Source organism: Acyrthosiphon pisum, chromosome X, assembly GCF_005508785.2.
Source record: "Acyrthosiphon pisum isolate AL4f chromosome X, pea_aphid_22Mar2018_4r6ur, whole genome shotgun sequence".
Taxonomy (NCBI): Eukaryota; Metazoa; Arthropoda; class Insecta; order Hemiptera; family Aphididae; genus Acyrthosiphon; species Acyrthosiphon pisum.
Window position 1 is genome coordinate 55772255 of NC_042493.1, and position 13050 is coordinate 55785304.

The 13050-nt window shown below is 27.1% G+C and overlaps 1 protein-coding gene across 1 annotated transcript in view; it reads left to right on the top strand.

Annotated features, from left to right (window-relative positions):
• Window positions 1-13050, top strand: part of LOC100160795 — a 431282-nt gene that overhangs the window by 379122 nt on the left and 39110 nt on the right. The gene's annotated exons all lie outside the window — the stretch shown is intronic.

Below are 13050 nucleotides of genomic sequence, written 5' to 3' on the forward strand. Positions count from 1 at the left end.
TTTTTTTTGAACAATCAATTGCATAATACCTACTATGTTAAAGTTCAATATTTTTCTTCGATGAAAATCATTAAATACTATGCTTATCAAAACTAAATAAATTAACAAAAGCATATTTTATTATGTATCAATATATTATGTTCGTTAATATAACTGGTATCTAATAAATTCTGGCAGGAATCGCCAGAAAAATGATTTCGTAACTATTTTACTTCTGTAGTTCAAAATATTGTTGATTCGAAATGTTTTAATCATAATTAAATTGCATGGCGGATTTATAACAATAAAATTGATACATTCAGCAATATAATTGTTGAAATAATTTTTATATGTGTGTCGTTCAATGTCTAATAAATCCATTGATTTATTGCTATATTTTTAATAAATCCAAAATTTATTTCTCAACGAAAAATACTTATATTATACGCATATTTTGTGAAACAGTGATTATAATTATTGAAGACAAATGGCGAATGCGCATAAAAGAAAATACTGTGTATGAGTTGTAACAGACTTTAATTCAATCCAGTGCAGTTCAAATATAATAATATGAATGCGTATTTTAAAACGATGTCTAAAATTTAACAAATGACTTTTATTTTGTTTTTTATACCACATCAATTAACGTACATTTCACGAATAAAAATGAGAACGACCCTAACCCTTCATTATAATATACTGGCTTTAGAATAATCTCAAAATGAAAAACACAGATTTCCCCCTTCTTTCATCAGCAACGTCGTTCGTCTAACGTCTGCTCACATAAAAGCACTTAGGAGGATTGCAATGGAAAGTATTCAATACACAACACGTGACTTGTTCAACGGTTTCATAATATTTCATAAATACGATCGTTAAAAAAAAAGTGTTACCTGCCACGTTTCTAGATTTTCAACGAAAACTATATGTTTTTAGCGACGTATTTTTTTCTCAGATTCTTTTTGGAAAGATAATTCTTCGAAATGTTCACCAGACTTAGAATTCGGTGGTAGGATTATGGAATTTACTCGTACCAATGTAATATTAAACACAATATTATGTACTATCAAAATTTTATACGACTTGATTTGTAATGGTTATATATCTTTGAAATTGTGTTGACATAACTCAAAAATTAAATTCAACTAACAAAGTTTCGTATGATATATTAAAGACAAATAATATGGTACCTACACTATTATACATTAGCTTATGTTTAGAATTAAATAAATAAAAATAGTAATAAAACTGTAAAGACAAATATTAGGGATTTGATATTATAGCGAGAGTAATTTAACCTATACGTAGAGAACAGAACCTTTGAAAATTATAAATAAATTATTTCGAAATACTGGTAATTAAATATAGGGAAATCAAAAGGTGGATGCCATTGGGATATTATATTTAAATAAATTAGAACCCCACTTAATTAAACACGCAACCACTTCACTTAAATCAAAATACCAACTATTTAACTTGAATATTACGATAATATAGGTACGTAGTATATTTTGCTTAATAAATATATATATAAATATATCAAATAATTTCCAAGTTACAAATTTAAATATTGTTTGTTCAGATTTTTTTTTATTTGAACAGCACAATATTCATATTGCATTTTATTGTTAGTTAATGAAAATATTATTTAAACAAAATACTTTATGTGTACAAACTACAAACTAATCGATATATACCATTAATCATAAGAAAACGTATCATATTAATGTATTATCTTATATTTTGAACAATGAAAATACTGTTCTTGGCATACGACCATTACATATTTACATGCATGCAAATGACGCTTTTTCATTTTATTGAATCTAAAAATATATAATTTCATAAGATTCTCGATCACAGTTGTAACAGTATATACTTCTACAATTTCATGTTTAATATTATATTAGTATAGTAGATTTTGTATGCAAATAATAGCTTAATTTACAAAGTTTTTCTTTTCTGAACAGACATTTGCTGTAATATTATATGTTTAAACGTTTTATGCAGTGTTATTTACTTGAACATATAATAAATATAGAAGTATATTATAAAGAAAAAATACTAACTACGTTACCTATTGAAATTAGTAAAAATATTTTAATAATATTTTTCTTAACTTATTCCGTACTGTTTTAAAATCATTAATAATCAATAATCAATATAAAATATAAAATAATCCTACAACATAATAATATAAGCATTGAATGTAATTTGTAATAATATATTATTTACCAATGACACGTAGTAACCATACTTATTAATTTATCAGTTATTTCGCGGCTACGTTAATACAATTAATTATTTAATTAAAATTAAATTAAAATAATTATATGATAATATATAATATAAGTACTAATACAATACTATTCAATTAATCAAAATAAGTTTTTGATATAATGAGAATTCCTTTAAAGTTATAATATGATGTTGATTTGTAGATTCGTGTTTATGCTACTCATACATCACAATAATTGTTGTCAGCTTAATTTGTTTTGAGTTTAATATTCCTAACTCAAGACTTTCGTAATTACGATAATATGCATGAACAAATTCTCAAACTCACGCATACATTAAATTTAAATACAATGTGTGTTTATTGTTTATGTATTTTAGTATCCACGTCTATTATCGAATAATTTTAATTATATTATGTCCGTAATTGAATGTCGTAGTTGCTAGGCTCAGCCTGATTTGTACTTACAAAAATATAAAATAATTTACAGTTCACATTAAGTTTCCTATTTGTACAAATAGTATCTAATAAGTAATAATTATAATATATACTATATTATTATTTTACAGTATAATCATATGTTCATAGTACTGAAACAAATTAATTTGCAACGACATGTTTTGTTATGTGATTGTTATTAAGACAGAGTTCCTACCTATGTACGTCTGACACTCGTGTAGTTGTATGTCACTTATTATTTGTTTATTTTAAATTCTTAACGGAGCGTGATGTGATTTTTTGTTGTATCTGTGTACACGTCAAGTAGTTAAAATAATTCTTCGATTTTAAACTTTAGTACCTTTTCTGGCGGGAAAGTAAATCTAGTTGGTACTTTTAAGAGGTCAAATTTAAAAATTTCCAGTAGTATAAAAGAACGTCGGAAAAAAAACTAAGGAATAACGGAAATTTATACACAAAACCAGTTTTTGACAAATCGATTTTGTTCATATGGCGTAACTCAAAAAATAATAATTGTAGGTATATGAAATATTAGCACCTAATTTTTATACTATAATTTTCTGTAATATAATTCATATAATTTTCAAGATATTTTGAGTCTTTTTAAGCTATATATCTAGGTATATCAGCATTGAGCATAAAAACTGTTCGATATTAACAATTATTTTATTAATAACTGTCGATTAAAAAATGTTTCCGCGTTAAGAAAATTGAAAATTGAATACAAAGTTTCTCGTAAGTCGTTTTAATAACAGATAAAAAATATTAAATATACATAAATTTAGTTATATTATTGTATTTTAAAACTGTTATTACCAATTTAATAATATTGTTTTATATTTTATACACACAATGTAATTTTCAAATACAATTTTTTCGGAAAAAAATAATTCAACCTACCTACTGTATTACTAATAATACAAATAGTAAAATAAATTACTTTAATGGCATTAATATCATAAAATATACTTAGTAATATAGACTGACAGACAGTCTTCGCTCAGAATCATTTTTCGTATACAATGATTTTATTTTCCACTATATTAAAAACAAAAAAAGATCAACACTGTTCCATAACTTTTACAGATACAGAGTATGATTCTCCAATTTAGTTTCCCTGGTAGCCCGCTCATAAGGAATATGTTGTGTTATCAATTTATTGTTGTATTAAGATAGTCACATTGTAAAATGCAACAGTATAGGGAAATATATATATATAATAACAGCATATATACAAATATAGGGACAAATAAAAGAGCAACAAAAACAAAATCCGAGCACAATTGATTTCCAAGATGGTTGGACTTCAGCTATAAAGGTTAAATATGAAATTAAAGGTTAAATGGGAGTTATAGTTTGTATCTTCTAAGGTTAACTATGAAATGTAAAATATAAAATAAAGATTGATAATGAGTGAGAAAAAGCATAAAAAAAACTACAGTCCGTGGAGCCAAAGATGGATTAAAAATTTCACTTAACCACCGATTTCTATACTATATAGAAGTATTTAATAAGAAGTCAGAGCAAACATCGTCAACATTTTACAATGATACCTTAATAATACAAGAATATTATGTGATAATAAAAAATACATATTATAATTTATAATTAGGTACAATCAGGTATTTTGTAGGTATAATGATAATATGGGTGATGAGTTATGCATAGTACATACAAATTCCTATAATTATAAATAATATACATTTTAACATTTTAAAAGAAAAAAAATACCGAATAGGTAAATATTTTATGAATATTCTACTGCATTGCATTATGACATGTACGTTTTAAATTGTTCTAACGATGAAAAAAACTTCTATGTCAATTTTAACATATTATGTGCATCGTGTTGGAACTAATAAAATTCAATAAATAATATTTATAATAAATTCATAAATAAAACATAACAAAATTATGATCTTTTTATATACTCCATGAGTACATTTAAAAATACATCGAAACTTAATATGGGAATATTTAATATTATTCTATATTTTATGATGAAATCTTGTATTTATTTTAGCCCTAAAGTGCTTAGAGCATGGTATAAAACGAAGCGCTTCCTATTTGTTCCATATTAATTATAAGACAAAGTTAAACAAAAGAATAACTTCCTAATAAACACTCGACAAACAAATAGTTCAACTTGCGAGTTCTAAGCCAATGATTTAGTTCAAGACATTCATAAAGTTGCTCACCGTCGTAAATGACTATGTCGTCATTATTTTAATAATGTTTAAGTCTATTGTTTAGAGATTAATACAATTTTACATATTACATACCTAGTATTATTTTCTGTAGACTCTCGTTGTGGGTTCAAATGATAAGCGAATTATATCATATTATTAAATATTAAATATACATAATAATATGTATTAATAATAGGTATTTTAAAAGAAACTCATAAATTAAGTAGGTACAACGTACAACGTTATAACGTATTATAAATTATTTTCAAGGTATAAAATCATACATGATGCATTCATGTGTAATGTCATATTATACTACAGTAGTACTACAGTACGTTACTGTAACGTCTTAAAGATTGGTTATAAAGGTTTGCTATAGTGAGTTTAAATAATGGGACACATGTTAAACTCACTTATTATAACCCAACCCTAAAAATTTCACACCCTATAGTTCGAAGGGTTGCAAAAACATTTCTAATAAGACACTAATACTTCTGTACTTCGGATTTAATAATCAAAATAAATTTGTGGATATTTTTGATTCATTTATTGGGTACCTATTAAATTCTAAGCGGAGCGGTGAATGTATTAATTTTACAATGATGTGTTGTTTTTTTCCATCTATAAACAATTTTTTTAGTAGAAAAAATGCTTCAATTTTCCAAGTTAACATCTTTTCTGATCTAAAAAGTGAATCTAGTTGGACATTTTTAGAAATCAAGCTCAAAAATTCAGAACAGTTTTCAAAAGCATAAAAAAAAAAACCATGATTTTTACGTAAAACATGCAGTTTTACTATATATTTTAATTCGATTTACTTTTTTTATGTAACAAAAACTATAAATGGTGGTAATTAGTTAAAATTTTTATCGAATACCTATTTATACAATCATTTTCTAACACCATTAAATTTTAAAAATATTTTTGACTGTTTTTGAGACATTTATAGGCATAAGAAAATTTAAATTTGTATTGGTATTTTTTTTATTATTGTCGATAAAAATATGTTTTGCTCGGTCACAATACTTGAAAATTTAAAACAATATTTCTCATAAGGTTTTATTAATGTAATTTTTAAAAAAAGTTTACCGTAAATCCACAATAATATTTTATAAGCGTCGGAAGTTAGAACTTTGACAAATTTCACCAAAATTCACGAATATTTGCAAGCTACTTTGAGTTACAGTTTCAGTCATTTTATAGGGGAGGGAGGAGGACAAATATATTGTTTTGAACTCCACCATCAACACTATCATCAATAATATATTATATAAATTACTTATTTGAATATGAATTATAATTAAAATATTATTATTATAACTAGCAATTATAATATATTAATATAATTTATTATAATATAGTAAATGCTATATTTAAGACAACAATTAATTCTGCCTATCGTATTTACAAACATTTTTTTTGTATGTGATGATTTATCATTTAATTCAAATTTAATACATATTATATTACAATGACCTATTTAATGACGAGATACACTCCACATCTAATATACAGCATAACGAGTACTCCGCTTTTTTCCCAACAACTATTTTGAAATGCACAAGAAATATATGAAAAGGAACCACCCTCAAAATAGAAAAAAACTTAATACTGCACCTGTGATGTCAGTAAAAAAAAAACACACACACACAGACACGGACTTGAATTTGAGTTAAAATCTTTTCCAATTTATTTTTACAAGGTTTAGTACCTAATATATATATATATAAGATTTATATTTTAAGTATATATATAATTTATATATGATTAACATATGATTAACATACAACCCACCATAATTTATTACGTAATTAACTGAATAATTACATCTCAGGAATTCAGATTAAAGGTATTTACGAGATAATAACAATCGCTTTAAATTAAAGAAATATATTGGTATATTTCATTACATTTTTAAGGTAAAATACATTGGCACTCGGAATGTTTAAAATGCACGTTTTATTATACTATTTATTAGCAAATTAATAACGATGGTACAAAATAATAATAATTAATACTATACAACATAGAATAACTCTGTACAAGGGTACGTTATTATAACAAATTTCGAGAAATTCATAGGAAAATAATCTTGTACCCACTTCTAAGGTTTTTATATGATAGTAACATATTTTATAGTGGTATCGCGTCTGTAGTCAGTATGAAAACGATATTCTATAGGTACAATGGCTATAATAAGTATGGACAGTATTATTATTAACTAAAGTCTGTAGACAAAGGAATTATTATAACCTTTTAATGTAATAGGTTTAATATCTGGATCTTCAAGAAATGCTATGAACTCGTTAATTATGCAGAATGCGGAATAACACATTATGCGCATTACTCTAACAATAGATGCGGAATCATCAGAAGTACAATATTGAACACAATAAACTAATGAAAACAATCAATAAAATGTTGTACCAATAATAAAATAAAAATTTGAATCCATCTAATTATAAATTGTTTAAGAAAAATCAGTCCAAGAATTGTGAAAAAACGAAATATTTAAAAGCATTTTAGATTCTGAGTGGAACAATGAATGTATTGATTTTACAATGATGTGTGTTTTTTATTTTTTTTTTTTTTTTGTGTCAGTCATCACGGTTTGGGCAGTAAAACTGCTTAGATTTTCTTCAACAGTATCTTGTTTGATGGGAAAGTCAATCTAGTTGGTGCATTTGGGAGGTAAAGTTTTAAAATTCCTAATAGTTTTCAAACCAACATAAAAATTAAAGAAATACGTCAATTTTTACGCAAAATCGGTTTTCCACAAAATTGATTTTGGTTTTTGGTGTAACTCTAAAACAAATGAACATAGATACATGACATTTTACTGGTCGTTTATACTTGCATTTTGTTTTGAACTGTATAGGAACATTTTCAGTTACCAATTTTATTAGACTTTTGTTTTATAAATGTCAATAAAACTTTATTTATGGAGTAAACATACTCAAAATGTAATACAAGGTTCCCATTATATTTTTACAATGACATTTGAAAAACATTAAAAATCCTTAGTCACAGTTTTTTTTTATAAGCATTTAAAGTTTAAAAATTGACAAAATATGGAAAAATTACGAAAATTTGCAAATTATTTTGAGTTGAGAATTCATAGAAATTTTTCTTTTTAAATCTAAGATTTGAAAATGTAATATTTACAAGATTACTCATAAGTTTGTATACCTTTATCAAAAAAAAATGTGTACAAGCAAATCAAATTAAATTTTGATGAGCGTTTGAAGTTCATATTTTTCAAGATTATCACTCGATACACTTGAGTGGTTTTGTTAATTTATTGTTTTTCAAAAACAAATAACAGTAGATACATGAACATTTTACTAAATGTTATATTATTTAAGTTTTTTTCAATATTTTGTAATATATGTTAACTTAATTAAAGTATATTAAATATTACATAGGTAACATAACCTGCAAGTTACAACTGTAGAGTGATGCCTATAAATAATATAGTACCTATTTTGTTTTTTTTTTATATCAATAAAATTTTATTTGTTGGTTAAAAAAATCTTGGAAATTTAATAGAAGGCTTCTAGTATATTGTTTCAAAGGCAGATAAAAAAAAAAAATTTTAAAAGCATTTAAAGGTCAAATATTGACAAAATACGTAAAAATGACGAAAATTTGCAAATTACTTTGCGGAAAGACTCCATAAATATTTTTCTTTTTAAATCTAAGATTTAGAATTTAATACAAGATTCCTTATAAGATTATCTACCTTTATCAAAAAAGTTTTATCTGTTGGCCAAAAAGTGTAAAAATGTAATACAAGGCTGCTAATATATTGTTTCAATAGCAGTTGAAAAATATTAAAAATATATAGGCACAATATTTTTTTATAATCATTTAAAGATCGAATTTTGAAAAAATTTATTAAATTTAAAATTAAATGATTTTGTAGTTAAAAATGTATAAAATGTTCAACATTATATCTAAGGATTGAAAATTTAAAACAAGATTCCACGTAAATAGGTTTATATAAATTTCTATCTTCAAAATAATATCATCAATATACTTACCTAGTAATAATATCATACGCTGACTGACCGTCTTTGCTCAGTATCGTTTTTCTTATACAATGATATTATATCATTGAATTCAAATTTAACACCATCCATTACAGCGACCCACTTGTAACCTACTGTACAGCAGAGTGACATCCACTTGTCCCCCTTTTTACTTTTGGAAAATTTAAATTTGTTATTCTTGTATATGCGTAGTATAATATATTATGATAGTTATTGAATAGTGCTCAAGCGGTGAATCGTCATATAATAGTATATCGCACCTCAAGCATTTTGTGCACAAACTTCCGAGACCTTAAACGGATTTCTTCAATATCCATCTGAAAAAAACCGTGGTAAGGAAGAAAATGTCATGGTCTTCGGTGAACAGATAAAAGAAACAAACAAACGGATACAAAATTCACTGCACACCGCAAAAATGTACAACAAAATTTTTTTACCGCTTTGCGCTATTGGTTGTCAAAAAATACAAAACCTTATATTATTTTCATATAATATTATAAACACGACCCGCTTTGATACACTAACACTATCATACTGTAGTCGGATTTAACGATTTCCCGGCTTAGTAAAGTTATTAAATGATGACATAGATACACAATTAGGTGTACCAAAGTATATAAGCGATATTTTGTAATTTAGTCAAACAATTATCCAACATTAATTGTTGCAAAACATTTCATACTTGACGCCAAACAGATAAGTAATGACGCTCAGAATAAACTGTCCGCTCCAGGGGGGGGGGGCTTCATGCCACCCATTCGTTTAAGGCATATCTGATTATATTGTATTCCTGGATCATTTATCACGTAATAACTATACAATGTGTATCAGGAATATACGACAATTTTACATCACAAATTACATTTTAATGAAGCGAGGTACATATGTAAACTTCACGAAACACATCGATTTTACTCGAAAGCACTGGAGTGTAAATGTCATAACTATATAAATTAGTTATGCGGAATAACAATACAACATTCACCCTGTGCGCTCGGCTAAGTATTTTATATTTTATAAGTATGTTTGATTTTAAAATAGTGCGAAGTAAATTGAGGTGAAAGTTTAATTGCTTTCGTTTTTGCTTGGTATAATTTTACGAAATTACTGTCAAAGCTTACGATATATTTAATTTTTTTTAAAACATTTACTTACAAAAATCAATTTAAAGAATTTTATTTTTTTTTTTATGGAAGACCGAAGAATTGGTAATTTGAATTTTTGTGTTATATTTATTTGGACTGTTATTTGTATTGATATTATGAAAATCTAGTTTGTTAGTGTACATAAACATTATTACATGAGTAAACCAACCAAATTGATTCACCTGGGACTAAAAAAGAATGCTGGATTTTTAGATTCGAGCTAAGAAATAATCTGCCTCTTCTGTTAGGTTAGGTTAGGTTATCTTATTAGATGCATATCCAATTTTGTATTATTGGTATTAAAATATAGTCATCACCTATTATAAAGAGATTACCGAGGATTTGAATTGATGTTTATAATTTATGTTTGTTGTTTATGTTTAGTCACTTGTTGTTGGTCTGGAAGAAAATATCCAAATGAGATTGTTATACTTAAAACTTAAAAGATTTATTTTTAGCTAGTATAATGTAAGTAATATTTATTAATACGTTGAATTTCAATGTAAAAAAGTGAGTATTTTATAATTGTTTTAGGACCACACATCGAAGTAATACTGTAGTTTTTGACAGAAATAAGAGTGATCTCTATATTTTTACTGTGAAAAGGTAAAAAAGTGCATGACTACATTGCCCTTAATCGTTGGGGCATTCCACAGTAATAAATATAAAGAGGAAGTATTAATTAGATTAGTTTCCATTTTTCTCTAAAAAATTGTCTTATCACTTTTGTGAGTGTAGTATTCTAATATGATATTAGATCAGTTAAAAATTATGTAAATCGGACGATAAGAGTATTATTATGGAGTCCATGTCATTTGGTTGATTATCTATTGTAGTAGTATTTTTATTTTGTGTTTTCTGAAATTGAGATAAATTAGAAGTTTGGTTTGAGCTTTAGAGCAGGTACCTAATGTAAAGACTACAGAGGTAGGTTATTACCTACTTACTACGTTAAAATTATTATTACGATTACTAATATAATATTACTGATATAATAATTGTTGTCGAATTGTTATTTATTTATTTGGAAAGACTGTCGGTTACAGTACTTTTGAATATTCTCGAGAGGTTTGCAGCCCCGGTAGTTCACGCTTGGATGGTGGCCAAAACAAAGGGTACCTACTAGTAAACACTACACAAATTATCGCCGCGATGGGTGTCCGATGACTCCTGCTGGGCCGTCAGTGTTTCCGTCACAATATAATATAATAATATTAGTATGAGGTCGAGCGCCGCCCCGTCCAACACGACGCGGTATCGTTACAACAGCTATATAATACAGCGTAATCTGACGGGCCGTCAGATGTCACGTTTCTCTATTATATCATCCGAGTAAATAATATAATATGGCGGTAAAAAGTCGCGTAGGGGAAAAGGCTTTGGAGGCGGTAAAACACGGATCGGCGATTTCGTCCGGACTCGTCGTCGTCGCGCTGAGCAGCCGAAACGACTTTTATTGCGGTCGTTATCGGGGCCGTTTTTGTGACCACCGCACGCGAGGCGAGAAGTCGGGCTCGTAAAACCACCGTCTACAAAACACACATAGGGTAGCCGGCCGAGCAATTATGGTATATATTGCGGCATATGTGTGCAGTAAAGTATCGCGGTGGTCATATAATTTATATAGGATCTGTGACACATAATAATATAATGTGTATAAGCATCGAGTGGGCTTTTCCAGAGCTTATCGGCCACCGCCGCTATTATATATCAAAGGGTGCACCAATGACGAAAAAAAAATAAACACACGCCCGCGTTTATAACCTCGGAGAGTGGTAAACTGCGTGTGGGCTTTAATGTGTATCCGTGCGATAGTTAGACGAACACAACGGCGGCCGGGTGGGCACGGTCGGTGAGGGTATGGGAAAAATACCACTCGACACGTCACAATTATATAACATTATTATAGTCGCATTCGGCCACGGACAAATTTAACGCGAATTTAACGGCATGTATTATATTTTGGCGGTCGCGGACGGTCCCTGAAAAATATTATGATAACGATATATTCGGTGCCTCCGAATCACGTGCGAAAATCATTAACCATAGGTTTCGACCTATGAATCGTGTGTGCGATGTTTTCACAATATTATATTTAATATTCAGTAAAAATTATCAGATATTTTGTAAATACCGATAAATTTCAAATTAAAAATGATATAGGTACAAATAGATCATACAAAAAATAGTTTTTTAGTATATTTGATAAAAAATTTCAGTATTTAAATATAATATTAAAAACCAAAAAGTGGATAAGTGAGTACCACTCTGCTGTACAATAGGTGTCGAGTGGGGGCACTGTAATGGATGTGTTAAATTTAAATTCAATGATATAATATTATCAATATATACAAAAACTATTCTGAGCGGAGTTAGTATGTCAGCCTATATCAAGTATATTTCATGATATTATGTTATTTACCGTTGCTATTAAAATAATTGATTTTATTATTAGTATTACATAATCGAATGGGACATTATGCCGTAGACGATTTGGAGCTTACGTTTATACGTTTAATATGTCAGTTCGATGATGTCCATTTCAGCAATGGTGGGCAAGTTAATGAAAATAATTAACTGTGGAAAGTTAATTCAATTAAATTACCTTCAGTTAAGTTAAAAGTTAACAAAAAAATAAAATTTAACTAGTTAAGTTAAAAATTAAGATGGAAAATAAAATTAACTTAACTCAGTTAAAAAAAAGTTAAGTTTTTTTTTAAGTCATAATATTCATGATTCATCAATTGCCCTAGTATTTTGATTTGTACGGACATTTACCAAGACGCTTAGCACTGTGCAAACATAAAACTTAAAATTATTATTATATTTCATTGTTAGCAGAAACTTATAAGTTATAGGTTAATTTATAAACTCTAAATTATACTTAACTTATTAGAGTCTAGAGAAGATATGAATTACCTATTAGTCATAGTATACATTTTACTGTAAGTCTTCTATCCTAGTTAGACTTATTATATTTAGTACCATAA